Source organism: Stegostoma tigrinum, chromosome 2 (genome assembly GCF_030684315.1).
Source record: "Stegostoma tigrinum isolate sSteTig4 chromosome 2, sSteTig4.hap1, whole genome shotgun sequence".
Classification (NCBI taxonomy): Eukaryota; Metazoa; Chordata; class Chondrichthyes; order Orectolobiformes; family Stegostomatidae; genus Stegostoma; species Stegostoma tigrinum.
The window spans coordinates 37,025,999-37,046,197 of NC_081355.1; the positions used below are offsets into that span (position 1 = coordinate 37,025,999).

The following is a 20,199-nucleotide window of genomic DNA, read 5'->3' on the forward strand; positions in this document are numbered from 1 at the left end:
TAAATGCAGCACATGGATCTAAAAGTGATTTAATGCTACTAAAATTCTTGTAAAATAAATACCTATCTTGTATATTTTCATTCTGTCCGCTGACCATTAGAACAGTTTGTACATCAGATTAGGCTAAGTGAAGCTTGGATGGCACTACTCTGGTTAAGTTAACCTGATTTACAACTGGGACATTGGAAAGACATAGTCTAGGTATCTATAGGCTTAGTTCCCATAAATTTCAAGTACCTTATTTAATACCCTGAAGTGGTCCACATGCACATTCAGTGACTGCGGACATGGTGTATGTACTGATGCACTTTATTGGGGTTGTAAAAATGTTGAAAGCTGACGTGGGTTTTAAATTCTATTTTGTTAAAATGGGTGTGACAATAAAACTAAAGTTACGTGGATAATGTTACTGTTTTGTGCAGAGCAGACTTCTATTTAGACTCTGCTGGGTTTCAGACTTAATTCAGTGCTCTATGGTAGGATAACCACAGCTGCTGTGGGCCTTTTATAAATGCAAAAAAGCTGTCAGTGGTTGTTTCATCAGGCACACAACTGATGAGGCCAGTCGAAGAACCCAGAGCAGTGTGCAAATAGAATAGGCGTCGGGTTGCATCTATAAAATACTTGTGAAAAGTACTTTCTGAGAAGCAAGGAATATACTGAATTTTTCTTTGCCACTAATGCTAGTAATTAAAAAAATTATGGTACCTGGTTCCAGTTCTCCATTTGTTCATTCTGATTGTGAAGAATGTTGCAGACTGCATCACATGCATAGATGTTAGTTATTCTGAAGTGTACTTGTCTGGTAGTAAATTTTGAGCACACTGTTGAAGAAGGCTGATGATGAATTAAACGGAATGGTCTTGAAAAATGTGCAAAAATCTTTCAAGGATGATCAGTTTAACTCCTAAGTGCTTTGTCTGTTTTGAAATTCTGATTATGGTATCTTTAGCACTTGAATCAATTTTGAGTTTGTGTGACTAGCCAATGTAGCCTGCAGCTCCTGTGTGGTTCATGGGTCACTGCTATGGCATGTTGAAGAGGCAATAGCAACTGTCATTCTTTGGTTAAATGAATGTGAAAAACGTACCACACATTGTGTGTGACTCTGTTGCCTTCTAAAAGCAATTGGGACCCAGGCGTGACAAAAGCAGTTTATGATAGAAGATTTTTTTTTCTTAGGCTGTTATACCCATAGAGCCAAATTGAAAGATATTCGATTTTTCTGATTTTAAGCCTCTATGTAGTACCTCAGGAAGTTTTATTGCATTATGAAACCTGTAAATACAGGCTATTATATTTGTTTCAGTTGTTTGAGTGGAGGAAGACCAATTGATATGCAGACTTCCAGTCGCCTTGCTTTGGTAAACCTGCTTCCTTTTAGTCTGTTTGCAAGTCTATAATTTTTAGTTTGAAATTGTGTTGTTTGTGTAGGGAGGAAATTTCAAAGATGAGGAGCTGACATGGGCATTATTCTCTCATGGTCAGAAGTGACAAATGTAAAAGCCCATAAAATTGTGAGCTTTACTGTCCAGCTAATCTACTGGGAGCTTGTTAGCAAAGTCAGTGTTAGATAAATAGGCACCACTTTGATATATCAATCAATATTTTTTGAGCATCTGTTTTCCTTATTTGAGTTTTCCCCTTTCTTTCTAATTGGTTACTTTCTACATTATTTTTAAACCTTTTCTCAAGTTTTTTTTATTTCTCTGCAGTCTTGTTAAAAATACTTCTTAGAAGAACAGTAAATTCTCCTTAATCTCATTTGGTAGCAGCAAGTCGCAACTGTTCTTTCAATGACTCTACTTCACCCATCAAAGTATAGCCATGTTTAATGTTAAAGCTGTGAACAAAATGAACACCAAATATACAGTAATTGAGTTAAAAACATCAATTTTCTCATCTAACTTGTAATTGTTTGAATAATTTCTTGGCTCAGCATCTATAAACCAAGCCTCTCAACATTCCCATTCCTCTCTGCTTAATTGAGACTAAATACTCTGAACTGCATTGGAGGGAATCCAGATGCCCTTTCAGAATTATCTAAGTTTTTGCCTACCTCCTGGCCTTGTCACTAATACAGGTGCAGATGAATACTGATGGCTATGCATGGAAATATCATATCTCCAAAGGATTGATCTGGTTGGAAATGGAAAGTAAATGGTCAACATTATAACCTTGGATGAGACTTTTCAGATTTTCATTTGTCTCATGGGTTGACATCATCATTGATTAATTGAGATTTAGGACCGTGTAATCTAACAATATCTTTCGACTACTTCTGTCTAGCTTGGTGACACTGTTCTCTCTGGAAAAGGTTGAGACTTGAGTATCGCACTTGTGGCAGTCCTAAAGGGCTGCTGAATCACAAGAGATATCATCTTTTGGATGAATCTTTCAGTAGCACCATATGAGTGTCAATTCATCTGTGGTGAAAGTTTACAAAAATATCTACTTGGGAACACTTGCATAGGACTTAAGGAGAAATTAGTATCTGCATTATATAATTGTCTGTTTATTCTAGCTGCAGTCGATAAAGAAGCTCCTTTAATTTATTTGTGAACTGTAGCTTCAGTGGCTGAGCAATAGAATGGTTAAACAAGGAGGTGCAGAATGAATTGCAAATTTTGAGACGGACTAATAGCTAATTTAGCATTGTGAAAGCTTAGAAATTAGGTCATCTCCTTATTGATTACCATCTTACAAAATGGCAAGTGTACAGAAGGTAGGCTCTGTATTCATTTTCCTCAGCAACTTGTGTACTCAGAGCAGAACAATGCATTAGTGTTTTAAAAGGTAGGTAACTTCCGGGATAACAGTGTGGAGCTGGAGGAACACAGCAGGCCAGGCAGCATCAGAGGAGCAGGAAAGCTGACGTTTTGGGTTGGGACTCTTCTTCAGAAATGAGGGAGCAGAAGGGGCCTATGAAGTAATTAGAAGGGGGAGGGGCTAGGCTGGGGAAGGTAGGTGGAATGGTGATAGGTGAGTGCAGTAGATGGTGGTGCGGATTGGTCACTGAGGTGGGAGGAGCGGATAGATGGGAGAGAAGACGGGCAGGTCATGGAGGCTGGGATGAGAGGGAGGGTTGGTTGGTTGGTCTTGGGATGAAACCTTTTGTAGAGAGATTTTGAAGCTGGTGAAGTCCACATTGAGACCATTGGGATCCACACACCTCACTGACCAGTCCCCACCACGACCTACCTGCACTCACCTATTACCATTCCACCTACCTTCCCCAGCCCAAACCCTCTATTTATTTATTTATTTCAGAGCCCCCTTCCCCTCCCCCCATTTCTGAAGAAGTGTCCTGACCTGAAATGCCAGCTTTTCTGCTCCTCAGCTGCCTGGAATGCTGTGTTCCTGTGGCTACACGCTATGTTATATCAGACTCCAGCATCAGCAGTTCTCACTATCTCCTAGTTCAATTCTGCAGTTGAAAATTATACTGACCACTATGTCCCTGGATTGTTATGCCACCAAGAATGAAACCCTGCAGCAAGTGATGATTAAATAAAAGTTGATGCATTGTTTGTTGCAGCATAGAAAGTCTGTATAAATCTTAAATACGGATAATCTTTGATACAAAATTAAGCAGTGATTTCAAGTGAGATTTGTATTTTCAAAACATTAGATCAATGAAACAGTGGCCAAATTGTATTCCATAAGTGTGACAAACTATATAGAGGAATGCATCCTTATTTCTTTATCGAAAAAGGGTCTTGATCTATGGGGCCAAAGGCACTGTCAGGTAAATGTAAAACTGCCTTGAACAAATGAAGATAGTGCATATACAGGAGTTTCAGGTTGCCACGTACTGTCTTTTTTAAATGCATTTGTGTATGAGGTAGTGATGATGACTTGCCTTCTTGAAATGATACCATTCACGTGGTATAGGTATATCCAATGCTGTTAGATGGGGAATGCTAAGTTTTCATTCTATGGCTGTGAAGTAACAGTGATCTGTCGTATCAGGTTAGGATGCTATATAGATTGGAGGAAACTTTTCAGATAGTGGTGTTCCTGTACAGCTACCTTTTGCCTTCTGAACATTTGAGATTTGGAAAATGCTGTTGAAGGAGCATTAATAAGTTGCAGCAGTGTATCTTACAGGTGGTGCACAGTGCTACTAATCATCTCGAGTGAATGTTTTAAAAGGCATGATGGGGCACTGATCAAACCTTATTCTTGATGGTGTCGAGCTTTGTAGCATTGCAAGCAGTTCCGGAAAAGTTCACCAGGCCAATTTCTGGGATGAAGGGATTGTGTTTTGAGAGTTTTGCCCTGGTTGGGTCTGTACTCATTGGAATTTAGAAGTTTGAGAAGTGATTTTGTTGAGACACGTGATTGTGGGTTTGGTAGGATCAAGGCTGGGACTAAGTTAACATTCATGGGAGAATCTAGAGTATGGGGCTCCTGTTTGAAAATAAGGGGACACATTCAATACAGCGATAAGGAGTTTCATTGCTCAGAGATTTTGATGTTTGGAATGCCTCTGTACAGAGAACAATGGAAGCTGGGTGATTGAATATATTCAAGGCTGAATTGGACAAACCCTTGATCAGGGTTTAAGATTATGGGGAAAAAAATGGAAATGGAGGTAGGGCCGCCATGACTGAATGGCAGAGCTGGCTCAAGGCATTGGATGACATTTTTTTTCTGACTAATGAATCAAGCACCACCTTGTCACTCCCTTAGTTTATTCATAAGTAGCAACCAGGAGTTACTTGGTCACTCTTAAGCTACTTAATTTCAACCAGGGCCATAGTTGATCTTTGCTTGGCTGTGGCCAGACTCCCCACTTTAACTTTTTGCCACTGAGAAGAAAGGAGAAAAATGAAGCAGTTTATTCTATAATTTATGCTATTGTGCCAGTCACATATTTGATGCTCAGTTCTGTGCTTGTCATTTTGGAGTTGAGACCTTGAGGCTTGAATTGGACTAATTTTTAGTCTTGGTGAGTATTATTTGTAATTCATTATCAGCAGCTTGTAGACAAATTAATGGGACATGCTTTATACTTTTGATAGCCTTGTTGAATGTAGCCCTTACCTTTTAATTCCATTGGTAACTTGGGGATCTGTTTTAAGACAACTCTATTTAGTCCATGCGAGCAAGCTTTTCTTCAGTCATTTGGCAATTACCCAGAACGTACTTTCTGAAATGTCTGTGTTTCAGAACTAGCCTTTTTGTGCAGGTTTGTGGACAATAACATTCTGCCGTTACTGTTGTTGATTGAGGCAGGAATGTTGATTGGAACATTAGGAGCACACCTTACATTTTGCCACGTAGTTCCTAATGATTTGTTCTGTTACCTGAAGAGCAACCATTTCAACAATGCAGCAGTCTGTCAGCATTAACTGAACTGCTGACCTGGATTCTGTACTCTGATCTGTAGTGGGGTTTGAAATCACAAATTTCTTTCCCAGAGGCAACCAATAATGAAATTGCCCATGATCCTGATTGATTTAAATTCATTTGAGAGATGTGGGCGTTGCTGGAAGGCCAGCATTTGTTGCGCATTCTAATTCATCTTGAGAAGATAGTGAGCTGCCTTCTCAAACACTGCAGTCCATGTGCTGTAGGTTGACTCGCAATGCCCTTGAGAGGGAATTCAAAGCTTTTGACCTAGGGACAGTGAATGAACAGCAATGTATTTATAAATTAAGATGGTGTGCGATTTGTAGTCACAGCTGTACAGCATTGACAGACTGTTCAGTCCAACTCGTCCATATTGACCAGTTATTCTGAATTGATCTTGTCCCATTTGCCTGCATTTGGCATGTGTCCGTCAAAACCCTTTTCATGTACACATCCAGATACTTTTTAAATGTTTGTAACTGTACCAGCCTCCAACACTTGTGGCAGCTCACTTTCGCCCTATCCCTGCCCCTAATGATTTTTACAAACCTCTATAAGGCCATCCTTCACCCTTCAATACTACAGGAAAAATGGTCCTAGCCTATTCAGCCACACCGTATAGCTCAAACTGTTCAACCCTGGCAACATCCTTGTAAACCTCATTTACGAACCCGTTCAAGTTTCATGGCATCCTTCGTATAGCAACGAGACTAGAATTGCATGCAGTTTTCCAAAAATGGCCGAACCAGTGTCCTGTACAGCCACTCGTGATCTTCCAATTCCTCTATTCCATGCATTGACCAATAAAGGCAAGCGTACCAAACGCTGACTTCACTATCCTGTCTACCCGGAACTCCACTTCCAAGGAACCATGAACTTAAACTCCCAAGGTCTCGGTTCAGCAACACTCCCCAGGTCCAAACTATTAAAGTGGTGATTCCAGGTATCTGCTGCCCTGTTCTTCCAGATGGAAGTGATCGTGAGTTTGGAAGGTGCTGTCTAAGGATCTTTGAAGGTTACCTGCTTTTAATTGTTAGGCTCTTTTTATTTAATAAGATGCATGCTTATCGTGTCAAATATCAAAGCAGATCCAAAACTGGCTGAGTTCAAAGGAAGCAGAAATTTAGAAGAATGAGAACATTTTTTGTTCATGGAATGTAGGTGTCACTAGCCATGTCACTACTTTATTCCCCAGTTGACCTGGAGGATGCTTTATTGCCACAGGGTTGTTTTTGTGATGCTATTAGTTGGTTCAGATAAAGCAACTATCTACCTCTGGTATATCATTCCTAAGTTTTAAAACTGTAGCATGCTGATGTTCCACTCTGAGATCCGCTTCTGTAACAATAATATCTCACTTTTTTTCTCACTCCACCTATCATCCAACTAAAGTGTTTTCATATAGGAATGTTTGAAAAGATGTATTTGAGAGGTGATCTTAAATAAATGAGCATTTTAATGTGAAATTCAGCAAGTTATTTCAGACTAGAATAAGTAGGTACATGTCCAAGTTAGTGAACATAATGGTAGGCAAAAAGCGTGTAACTATAGGTCGAGTAGCCTGAAATCCATTGTTGCAAAAATGTCAGAATTGATTACGCCAGAAGAAATAGCAACATATTTGGAAAGTCATAATTTGATCAAGCAATGTTCGGTGTGGATTCATGAAAGGAAAATCATGTATGACAAATTTATTAGAGGTTTTTCAAGGATATCTCGGCCAGAGTGGATACGGGGGAACCCGTAAATTTGTTGTATTTGGACTTCCAAAAGGCATTTGACCAGGTACCTCCCAAAAGGTTAAATTAAAAGATAAGCACCCATGTTTTGGAATTAGCATATTGGCATGAGAATTGGTTAAAGGCAGGAAATAGCAAGTCGGCATGAAGGATTTTTGAGATAGTAGGAACTGCCGATGCTGGAGAATCTGAGATAACAAAGTGTAGAGCTGGATGAACACAGCAGGCCAAGCAGCATCAGAGGAGCAGGAAAGCTGACGTTTCAGGTCAAGACCCAGCTTTGAAAATGTTTCTAAAGAAGGGTCTGTACACGAAACATCAGCTTTCCTGCTCCTCTGATGCTGCTTGGCCTGCTGTGATCATCCAGCTCTACACCTATGAAGGGTTCTTTTTCAGGTTGGTGACCTGGGTCTGGTCAAGTTCCACAGGGATAAGTGCTAGAATCAATGTTTGCAACATACGTTAATAACTTGGAGGAAGGAATTGAATGTACTGTAGCCACTTTTGCCGACAATACATATATTGGAAAGGCAAGATGCAAGAAGGGTACAGACAGTTTATAGTGAGATATTGATAGGCTAAGGAATAGGGAAAATGTTGGCAAATGGGAGAATAATATGGGAAAACGTATAGTTTGTTTTGCAGTTAGAGAACAAAAGATTAGTTATTAAATGGAGAAAAATTGCATCCAAGGATTTATAGGTACTTGTGCACGTAGGTGCAGCAGGAATCAGGAAGTCGAAAAGAATGTTGGCCCTTGTTTCAAGTGAGTTGGAGTACAAGTGTAGGGAAGTGCTACTGCAAGTATATAAAGTGCAGGTGAGATCACATCAGGAGTAAATTGAGCCATTTTGGTTCTTTCCTCTAAAGAAAGTTAATATTTCATTTGGAGACAGTTCAGAGGAGATTCATTAGGAGAACCTCTGATGTGGAGAGATTGTCTTATGAGCAGAAGCTAAACAGGTTGGGACTTTACTCATTGGAGTTTAGAGACACAGCGGATCCTTAAGGGGCTTGACAAGGTAAATGCCGAGAGGATGTATCCCTCATGGGAGTCTGGGAGCAGGGGACATGGCCTCAGAATCATAGGGTGCCATTTAAGACTGAGATAAGGAGGTTGTGTGTCGCTGGAACTCCCTGCCACAGAGGTATTGGGCAGTATCTTTGTGTACGTTTAAAGCTGAGAGATTTTCGATCAGTTGGAGAATCAAGGGTTATGTAGAAAAGGCGGGGATGTGGAATATGATCAGCCATGATCCTATAGGGCAGCACGGTGGCATAGTAGGACCCTGGTTCGATTCCACCCTCTGGTGACTATCTGTGTGGAGTTTGCACATTCTCCTCTGGTTTTCTCCCACAGTCTGGAGATGTGCAGAGTACGTGAATTGGTTATGCTAAATTGCCTGTATTATTCAACGGTGTGTAGATTAGGTGGGTTACAGGGGGGATGGGTCTGATGGGATGTTCTGCAGGTTGGTGTGGACTTGTTGGGCTGAAGGGCCTGTTTCCGCACGTAGGGATTCAATGATTCTATGATATTGAATGGCAGGGCAGGTTAAGGGGATGAACAGCCTGCTTCTGTTACTGTTTTTTATGATTTAAAAGTGAGTGTAGGGTGCATGACATAAGTGTGGCTTCCAAAATGATGCCAAGATATGGAGTGGAAGTATAAACTATCAAATAATTTTGAGAATTAATTGGGTGCATCATTGTGTGGTCCCCCTCATCTGTTATATATGTAAATGATTTGGAGGAAGGTGTAGGTGGTCTGATCAGCAAGTTTGCAGATAGTGAAGGGGACTGTCAGAGATTACAGCAGAATATAGATAGACTGGAGAGTTGGGCAGATAAATGGCAGATGGAGTTCAATCCGGGCAAATGTGAGGTGATGCATTTTGGACGATAAATTCAAGGGCGAACTCTGCAGTAAATGGAAAAGTCCTAGGGAAAATTAACAAAGAGATCTGGGTGTTCAGGTCCATTGTTCCCTGAAGTTGACAACGCAGGTCAATAGGGTGGTCAAGAAGGCATATGGCATGCTTTCCTTCATTGGACGGGGTATTGAGTACAAGAGTTGGCAGATCATGCTGCAGTTGTGTAGGACTTTGGTTCGGCCACATTTGGAGTACTGAGTACAGTCCTGGTCGCCACATGACCAAAAGGATGTGGATGCTTTGGAGAGGGTGCAGAGGAGGCTCACCAGGATGTTGTCTGGTATGGAGGGTGCTAGCTATGAAGAGAGGTTGAGTAGATTAGGATTATTTTCATTAGAAAGATGGAGATTGAGGGGGGACCTGAATGAGGTCTACAAAATCATGAGGGGTATAGTCAGGGTAGATAGCAAAAAGCTTTTTCCCCAGAGTGGGGCATTCAATTACTAGGGGCCATGAGTTCAAAGTGAGAGGAGGAAAGTTTAAGGCAGATGTGCGTGGAAAGTTCTTTACACAGAGGGTGGTGGGTGCCTGGAACGCGTTGCCAGCGGAGATGGTAGACGGAGACACATTAGTGTCTTTTAAGATATATTTGGACAGGTACATGGATGGGCAGGGGGCAAATGGACACAGACCGTTAGAAAATAAATGACAGGTTAGACAGAGGATCTTGATCAGCGCAGGTTTGGAGGGCCGAAGGGCCTGTTCCTGTGCTGTAATTTTCTTTGTTCTCATTGTTCTTTGTTGTAAGTGACTTGACATCTTCACAGCAGTGTTCCTGGATTAACTGCTTTTTGTAATGTTTTATTGTTGCTGTTTGGATAGAAAGCTGAATTAACAATAGTTTGTCTCATCAGCTTGGCATGATTCAGTTTTCAAATCAATGTTGCATGATGAACTGCGTCCTCCTTTCTTAACCCCCCCCCCCCCGCCTAGTAAAATATAGTTGCACTTCATGCACTTTATTTCTGTTACTGCATTTGTAACTAAATGATTTGTTTTTTTTAAACTGGAAAGTCGAGATGTCATGCTATATGTTATTTTCTGGCTTTTGTAAGTATGGGATGGGGTAAGAATGTTGGGTGGGGAGCAATATTGCATTAAAAATCAGCCGAGGTGCACTGCTTTGAAGGTGTCAACCTATTTATTTATACTAGATGAGGTACGTGCTGAAATGGCACTTGCTGGTTTGCATGTTAGCAGAAGGGGTGACTTAGCTAGGGGACTGCTCAGTCATGTCTCAGTTACTTAAGCAGTTGCAAAATGTGATCAATTTGTTTTGTAAAGAAGTGTCTGTCTATGCAATACCATGCATGCAGCCCTTGGGCCATGGTAGATACATATACTCTTGGTAATTCCAGTCCACTGTCCTATTTGCAGCTTTTAATTTGGTTTAAAATCTTTCCAGGTGTTGCAGACCTGGTGGTTCGGTATTAGAATAGAGAAAGGGTTTTGCTTGGCTTTATTTGAAGGAAGTCTTAATTTTGGGCCTGAAGATCTTGTTATGTCAGCAACTAGATAAACATGCAATTTAATGAAGGCCTACGTTGATTGAAACTGGATTGAGTGATGCCAATCAAAATTGATGACTAACTCATTGAAGTTTGTGGTAATAGTTGGATTCGGAATGCAAAAGTACATAGCTTTGTACTGCAACTTGCAGAGGCTTAGAGCCTCTTCACCTTACACTGCTTGCACTGTAAACGCTGAGGGGAAAATGTCAGCCAGATCTTCTACACTTCTGGACTGGCAATTTCAGTAATTTATGCAATGTGACATATTGGGTTGGTAATTTTGGAGATTCTGTTTGGTTGGGTGCCAGATAACATTGCTTTCACTGTATGTGCAGCCCATTTAGCTTCATGAGGGTTTAGAGCTTCTGATAATGCCCACTGAAGTTTATGCTTAAAAAAAACTTCAATCCAAGTTGCTGCTAATTTTGGACAAGGTCTGTGAAGCTTGTACTTTGCTTAGTGTTCACTTAAAAACTGAAACACAAAAAGTCGATATTAGGACAAATGGATTACATGGTAAGAATTAACTTAAATGCCCCTATTGTGAGTTAAGTATGTAACATCTAGAGTCGTATCTCACTTGATAATAGTTTCACCTGTGGCAAGGTTCCATGTTTAAGCCCTACTTCCAGGGTTTTAGCAAAGAAGTTAAAATTGGTACACAATGCAGAATTGAGGGATTGCGACAATGATGGAGTTCCCATCAACCCTATTACATTGACATAAAAGATTGCATGATGCTGTTTTGAATACAAGCAGGGGAGTTAGCCTGGTGTCCCAAGCAATATTTATCCCTTAATCAACCCTGCGAAGATAGATTGTCTGGTCATTATCACTTTGCTGTTCGTAGGAGTTACTGTGCACAGATTGCCTGCTGTTTCCTGCAATACAATAGTGGCTACACTTCAAAACAAGACCTTTAGTGGCTTTAAAGTCCTTTCTTGAGATGTCTGGTAGTTGTAATAAGTATTACATAAGTTCAAGCCTGCGTGCTCTGAAACCTGAGTCACAAAGTCATTGGTGCAAGTTCCACTCCAGATACTTGAACAGAAAGTTTAGCTTGATGATTCAATGTGGTATTGAGAAACTGTTTAAAAAGTGCTGTCTTTTGGGTGAGCTGTTAAATCAAAGGCCCTGACTTGCCCCCCTCCTTGGACAGACTTTAGAACCCCCATTGATTTTGAAGCAAGCATTTTGTGAGCAAATTGGTTGCCTCCTATGTAGGAAAGTGACAACACTTCAGAAGTGTTTTATTGGTTCTTGATGTGCTTGCAGTGTTTGGTGATTGAGTGATTCAAATGTAACTCTTTTCTTAAAAAAAATTAAAACATTGTTTTACTTAAATCACTTGAACTGTAGGCATTTTTTTGTATGAAGCATCATTTTTGAAGAACTCATGTTTGCCATTTTTTTGTTACCAGATCAGCCAATATGATGTCTCTGAAATATTGTATGTAAAGTAGATGAAGCTCTGATCTGTTGACTTTATCAGGCTGTGCTTGCCCAAATCTACCAGAGTACAACACTGAGATTCCAAATGGATCTAGCTCCTTTTCAAGACTTGATGCCTGCTACATAAAACTGCAGTTTCAAAAACAGTATGAGCTTGAGCATTTGCCTTGCATCTCTCAGTCATTCCTCGTTTCTGTTATTAATTACGAGTGGAGTTAAAATGATTGCTTTCAAGACTTTAGTTCATGCTGGAAGGCAGCATATTTGCAGTTACCCTGCAGTGGGTAAACATTATGTGGCAGCAATTTTTTTCAGATGGTGTTTGGAGGATGGGGTAGTTCATCCATACTGTAGTCATAGTTAAGTGTATGCAGGCCCTACTGCTGCTTTTGTTCTCCAAGGTAATGTGAGATCATGTAACCACATGGGCATCTGGCACTGCCCTGTACAATTAATAACACAGGCCTGCTTTTTGTGCTTGGTACTGTAAGTCGGAAGACTAACATTACGCAGATCAGCAAGCTTTCTAAAGCAGTTAACCCCTCAAGCACTAAACATTTTCCCCTTTCAAGCTCTCAAATTTTATTCTTTTTGTTTTCCTTTCTTTCCAACCTTGAATAAAATCATCAGGAGTAAGTCACCTCCACAAAAACACATTGACCGGAGAATGATTAGATTCTTAGAAATATACAAAGCTATATCTATTTCTCGTTGTGCATGCATGGAAAAAGTGCAATCTCAATGAAATACAAAACAGTTGCTCTAAATACATATGTTTACAGTGGTTACTTATATGTGGTGGGAGAAGAGCAATGAGATGCATTTTATCATAAGCTTGTATGCAATGTTGGTGCCCAGGACAAGAATTAGAGCAGTCTGAAACTCTGCTGTGAAAAATTGGGAATTAGACTAAGGTGGTTAATAGGTTGCAAACTGCATCAAGACAGTTTCATCCTGAAAATTAACAATAGGATAAACAGTTGGTCCCCTTAAATTTTGTTTGTTATTTCTAAACCTGTTAAACAACATGTTGGAAGTATTTTTTCAGAAATGTAATTATATTTTGTTAAAACTATTTGTATTTTTTTCTCTCTTCCTCCCATGTTGTAACAATCTTAATTTGGCAATTTTGTTCCTGCCAGCTTCTCACTACACCATATACCAAAACAGGTGAAAAATCTGATACTAGGCAAAGTAAATTATCTTTCAGCATAGTACAGATTACTTTGTCTGTGCTGGTACCTTTTTTGAAAGCAGGTGGTTAATACTCTGCTGTTCTGTGAAATGCAATGTGTGCTATCTTTTCTGTAACCATCCTATTCAAAGGAGATTTGCAGGCTGAAATACAATTCAGTAATTAGAGGCATGAAAGGTCTGGAGGAGCAAATGGTTGCTGTTGACGTGTGATGCTTGGATACTGAATACCAGTGGGCTGAGTCAGAAATATGCTTCCTGTATTGAGGTGGTTAGTAGCAGATGGCTTACAGATGCTGAACTCTAATAAGCACTAGTTGGCTCAGAATTACATATTTTCTTAGATAAACCTTCACCATGTTTGATTTTGCTGTGTCTTTCACCAAAGTGATGTCTAATGCTACTTGTCTTTTGTACAAATCATAAGGTTTAAGACATCCTACAGCTTTCCCCTTCTAGTCAGGCTGCTGGACATAGATGCATCCGGCAAATTCTAGAAACCTGCAATTTCAGTCTAAGATCATTTTTCTACAACTCAAGTCTGTATCTACCTCTTTCCTTGCTGTAACTTTGGAATGGTTAAGGCTTTTATGCAGTCTGAAGCTCCGATAGTTGAGCCTTTTTGACTATGATGCTTCAGTTGCTGAACCATTAAAATTGCACGATGTGGAGATGTTAGTGTTGGTCTGGAGTGGACAAAGTCAGAAGTCACATGATACAAAGTTGAAGTCCAACAGGTTTATTTGAAATCACTAGCTTTTGCAGCACTGTTCCTTTGTCAGGTAAAATCAAAATCCCATCAGGTGAAGTGAAATAAAAATTGCAGGTTTCGGACAGAAGCCAAACTGAAGTTTGAATATCCTTTAGAGAAAGGAATTGTGAAAGTGCTTTTGCTGCATTTGGTCTTGCCAGTGCATGACTCTGTGCTTAACTTCGTGCCTCAGTTACCAAGGAAGAAAGCCACAGCTGACAGCTGAGAACAGGAACAAATGTGGCCTTGGCAGCATTTCCCACACTTCAGCAAAGCAAATAAATACTTCCTACTGATTTAAGTAAATGACAATTGACCAGGTGTTGACAACTGTCTTGACCTGGAGTCTCTAAAAGCTGCATCTTTTTATGCATAGATTTTTTTCCCCCAGATTTTCTGGGAAAACTACTACGCTGACAGAAAAGCTTTAATTCCGATAAAGTACATGCCTTCATAGTTTAAAATTTGATTTTTTGTGATAATGTATTGCTGTCTTGGTTGAAGTGTCTTGTTAAGCAATTGGAAGGTGTGGAGCATCACTACAACTTGTATCCAGCATTTGTTCGTGAAAGTACTTTTTATTTTCTTCTCCTTTTCTATGCTTTATGTTGCAATGTGTTGTGTTTCCAATTATATGCTTTATGTTGCAATGTGTTGTGTTTCCAATTATTGTGTGATGTCTAGTTGTTTGTGTATAGGAAAAACATAGAAGCACAAGTAGGTTATTCAACTCTTTGAGACTGCTCTGCCATTCATGATGACGTGGCAGATATTCCAATGCAGTAGCCTATTCCCACTTTCTCCCTGTAGCCTTTGATCCCTCTTTTTTCCCTATACCTAACTCCTTGAAAACATTTTTAATGTTTCTTGGCCTCAATTTTTTTTTGGTGGCAGAAAATCCACAGGATCATCACTCTGCCTGGGTGAAGGAATTGCTTCTCATCTCAGTCTTTAACTGCTCTATCCCATAATGTTGGGCTGTGACCCCTGGTACTGGGCTCCGAGGTCATTGGAAACATCTTTCCTGCATTTCCTGTGTCTAGCCCTGCTAGAATTTGAGGCTTCCATGCAATTCTGCTCGGCTGTTCCTCACCCCACCCCCACGTGTGTGCATCCACACCACCACTAAATATCGCCCTAACTGATCCAGAATCTCTATTCCTATGTCAGTCCTGCTATTCCAAGGATCAGTCTGTAAGCCTTTCTTATATAAACTCCACAACTAGAACATTTTTCTTCAGATAAGTAGACAGGATCTGTAGACAGTACTCCAGGTATGGTCTCGCCCAATGCCCTACCCTGGGAAGTGGTAATTGGGCTTGATTTGATCACATTGTTTAGCTTGTTATCAGATCTGCTGAGTGGGTGTTTGACGACGATTTTTGAGTGATCTGTAAAATCTCAAAACAAATTATTGGATCGTTGGAGCTTTTAGATTTGTGATTGGTATAAGGTTTCTCAAGAAATCTAGGGTTTCGACATTGGTATTTTGACATCTATTTTGAATTGTTTGTCCAGGTTTTGCAGTATCAAATACCCTTTCTGCGTTTAATGAATTGAGATGTCTCTCTTAATTTTGAGCAGCAGGCCCGGTTGGAAGATTGAGTGTGAACATAGTTGAGAACAGGATTAATTTGACTGCATTGTTTCAAATCTTAGTTGAGTGGAGTCTTGTGAGAGGTCCTGTGAAACTTGTGTTGGCAAGGAATCTGCATGGATTGGAGAGAATTTACAGATGAAGTGATTGCAGGATAATTATTTTTAGTATTAATATATTGAATATTCTTTGTTCAAAACAAGCTAATTTTTAAAAGTCTCATGTTGCTTTACCTAGTTGATAGCAAATTAATTCAAAGCATTTTCTAAGAAAATTTCTTAGTTGATTTATGGGTGAATTTCTAGCCCTTTGAGAGGACTGGACCGTCGCATGATCCTAAATGTCTGAAGGATGATGCAGCTAACTAGTTAATATGTTCTTGTTCCCATGCTCTGCTGGTCTGGGAACAGCATCTATATAAGACTTATTTTTTTCTGCAGTGGCCTCATGAATAGTGTGTGGAACTCATCCCGGATAGATTTTCTGGCACCCTATCCCCTTTAAGTTGTTTCTAAAGAAAGAATGCCCTGGCAATGCTGCAAAACGTAATTTTGTGCTTCGGATCTCTTGTTCAACGGGCTATTTCTAGTGCAATTTTAAGGTATTGAACTTGAAAGTTTTCAACACTAGCAATTGTGTTCACACATCATTCTTTATAACACTTAAGTTTCGTGGCAATTCAGAACAGTGGTTTCCACATTCAATCTGTGTGTGAGGCTTTGCGCTGTTACCTGGTATTATCTGGGTAGACTGGAGCTGCTCTGCTAAATGCATATATTACCATTTGTAATATATACTGAATACGTGTGCGTTGATCCTGTCTGATAGTGTTGAGCACAACATTACTTTTTTTCAGTCTCTTCCCCCCCCCCCCCCCCCCCACATTTTCCACCCCCCTCCATACACTGCATGACAAGCTTTGCTAGGTAACAACAGAGTGCTTAATAATGATACCGACTTAATTCTGAACTCTGCATTCAAATCCTACTTTGTCAGTCTGGAACTTTATGCTGTTATAAATGAAAAGTGATCATGAACCCCTTTTTAAAATTATTCTTTAGGGAAGGTGACCTATGTTTACCCAATCTGACCTGTATGTGTTTCCTATCTCTGTGGTTAACCCTTAATTGTCCTGAGATTATCAGGCAAGCTATTTAATTGTATTAGTGGAATCTCAAGGCAACTAAAGATGGCAGTAAATACTGCACTCGCTTGTTGTTCTGACCTCCTGCAAATGGGGTGTGATGGGATTCTCAGCTATTTGAGTGTTCCCATAGGTTGGAATTGTACAGATATTGAGAAGGAACTGCAGGGAGGCATAGGACACATGATTGGTTTGTGGCATTCAGGGGCCTGTGGCTGGCTGGCTGGCTTTGATAATGCATTTTTGCATGAAAACCTGTACGATTTTGAGTTTCAGTCCCCCAGTCCACTTTATACCACTGTGATTTACTCCTAATAATTGAACTAGATTGTTAGCCGTTGGACAGATGTGATGGGCTCTCCAGTGCATGTTTATTAATGTGGTTGAAGACTTCTCTCCTTCCTCTTTTCTCTCCAGCTGATTTTTAGGCAAGGGCTGTGTTGTACTAAATTTAGGTTATACTCCATACATCATGTTACAGAATTTAGTGCAGCTTGTATTGTTGCCATTACCATGCATCCACCTCTTGTTTCAAAGACCATGTTACTTTGCATCAATTGGTAAATGCTTGTTTACTGAATTTCTTGAATATACAAAGTCAAATGTTTGTGACAGGTATCCTTGATCGGAATTTTCTGTTGCCTCTGTGAATTGCTTCATTTTACATAATGCAGGATTTGCACGCTCAATTCTTTTAAAACTGAGCATTAAGTAGACTTCAGTATGTTCACCTCGATGCATGCTTCCTCAGTTTGTGGAGTAATAACTTGGTCCTTATCTCCAAGCCATTCTCAGCCGCTGGTGTGCCCAAACAAGTCTCTCCTGGCCATTTATGGCTGGCTGTTTTATGATCAAGCAGCCAATTATGTCAGAGGGCTTTAGTAATCTGACAGTCATAGAGATGTACAGCATGGAAATGGACCCTTCTAGTCTACATGGACAAGTTGGACAGATATCCTAAATTAATCTAGTCCCATTTGCCAGAATTTGGCCCGTATCATTGTAAACCCTTTCTATTCATGTACCCACCCAGATGCCCTTGAAAATATTATAATCGTATCAGCCTCTACTACTTCTACTAACAGCTTATTTCAAACATGCACCACCCTCTGTCTGAAGAAATTGCTGCTTAGGTTCCTTTTTAAATATTTCCCCTCACCTTTAACTCATGCCTTTTAGTTTTGGACTCCCCTCCCCTTGGGGGAAATATCTTGGCCATTCACCCTATCCATGTCCCTTGTGATTTTATAAACCTTTAAAATGTCATTCATCGGTCTCTGCTGCAGGGAAAATAATCCCACCCTATTCAGCCTCTCCCTGTAGCTCAAATGCTCCAACCTTGGCAACATCCTTAAATCTTTTCTGAACCCTTTTAAGTCTCTCAATAGCTTTCCTATAGCAGGGAGACCAGAATTGAACACAGCATTCCTAAAGTGGAATCAGCAAAACTTCCAGTATGCTCCTTATTCATGCCCTTCTTATTTACCAAGATTAGCTTTTTTTGCATTAGTTTGGTGGGTTGCTTGCTTTTCCTTCAATTCCTGCGGACAATTGATTGAACTGAAACAAGAGAGGATCTGAAGAAACACAATTTTTATAACCAGCTAGGCTTTGCTCCTTGGTTCAGTAATTGATATAAGCAGGTATCGTTTATAATTGAGATAAAGCAGATTTTGGGTATTAGGTAAACTTTTAGCCAGCATCATTATCTGCCCTTTCTGGGTTTTCAAACTAATTGGCTGCTGTTTGACTATATGGGACATCAAAAGTAAAATTTAACAAACATCAAATATTTGGATTAATTAAAGTGTGCATTTTGTAAATTTAAGCCAGACTTAGGTGCTTCTCTTTATAACTGAGACAGCAAAACCATCAGAACTTGTTTGAAATTGACAATTACTTTTTAAAAAATTTATTGAATTTCAGGCTCCTCTAAAAGTTTATGGTAAAACTGGCCATCTGCTGCTCATGGTAGTAATCCCCAATATTGGTTCTTTTGTGCAAAATTGTAATTGCATTGAGCATCTTTCCCTTCCCTTATAACTCATGTCCTACTGAAATTTGTGCTCCTAAGATGCTGCTTGTGTGTTCATCCAGCTCCACACTTTGTTATCTAGGATTCTCCAGATTCTGCAGTTCCCACAATCTGAAATTTTTGCAGTTGGATGGTAGCCAGTGAGTTGTTGGATGTTAAAAAGGCAGTTTTGGTGTAGCATATTGTCACAGTTACCACGGTTATCGAGATATCGGTCTGCTAGATTACATGTTGCAATACAGATCGGAGAGATTCCTGTATTCTTTTTGTTCATTTGTTAAACTTTTTCTGCAGATTTTTTTTGAATAAATACTATCTAAACATATTTGAATAGTATCTGTTGCTTTGTTTCTTTTCCCACCTTACCTCCCTCATTCCTAGACATGCATGTGTATTGAGTCTCTTTTTTTCCACATTCTTAATCAAATTAACTGTAAAAACTGGTAAAAGCTGATGAGCAGCTTCAGAGCAGTTGTGGTGACAATAGCTTATTTTTAAAATTTCTGCACTGAGTTTATGCACAAATTTCCATTTTAACAATCCAATCCATCAATTGCGAACTAGCTACAGTCCTGCTTCTAAATTATTATTTCAGTTTGACAATTTTGTCAATGATAAATTTTTTAATATGTAAAACTTGATGGTTAATGTATGCCTTCCACCATTTTGAACATGTAGAATGAGGCAGATCCTTGTTTGAATAATGTAAGTGTCCATTTGAAAGGTAAATTGCCAATAAGTTCTTTTAAAGCCAAACTACTGAGATTCATGCTTACCACGTTCTGCATTATCAACTAAAATCTTTTTGCACTTTTTTGAAATCCCTTTTGGCCCTTCAAGGGTATAGATGCACTGAGATGACACCCCATCCCACCTCTTTCCCATCAAAGTCTGTTTTAAACTATTTGGTTATTTTATAATCTTATGATTGTGGGTATTTATTGTTAATAGTGGCCTTCAAAGCTGATGTAATCTACATTTGTGCCTCACTTGACATCCTATTTTTAACAGTTGTAAATGGACACCCTGGTGAATTAAAATAATGAAGACAGTATGTTTCTCCAGTTAGGCTATATTCAGGTCTACCTTCAGTTCACAATATGTGTGCAGTGATGCACTATTCTGCAGGGATAATGTTATATGGAATCATAGAATCCTTACAGTGCAGATAGAAGCCATTGGGCTCATGAGTTTATACTGTCCGTCCAAGAGCATCCCACCCTATCCCTGTAACCGTTCATTTCCGCTGGATAACCCACCTAACCTGCAAATCTTTGGATTATGCATGCAAACTGGAGCACCTGTCCAAAACCCATGCAGACACAGGGAGAATGTGCAAACTCCACAAAGACCGTTGTCCAAGGTTGGAATTGCACCCAGGTCCTTTGTACTGTGAGGCAACAATGCTAACCACTGTGCCACCATATTGTCCATATAATGCAATGCAGTGTATTATTTTGCTAAGATGAAACATTATCCATTTA

The 20,199-nt window shown here is 39.7% G+C and overlaps 1 protein-coding gene across 4 annotated transcripts in view; it reads left to right on the forward strand.

Annotated features, from left to right (window-relative positions):
* The window catches only part of jarid2b (jumonji and AT-rich interaction domain containing 2b), a 447,370-nt gene that overhangs the window by 90,824 nt on the left and 336,347 nt on the right, over positions 1-20,199 (forward strand). Inside the window, exon 1 of one of the 4 annotated variants that reach the window (XM_059653451.1) lies at positions 7,756-7,760. The exons of the other annotated variants lie outside the window; for them this stretch is intronic. The gene's annotated coding sequence lies outside the window, so the exon portion shown is untranslated. Of the gene's footprint in view, positions 1-7,755; positions 7,761-20,199 lie in introns of those variants that run through there. 4 annotated transcript variants of the gene reach the window in all.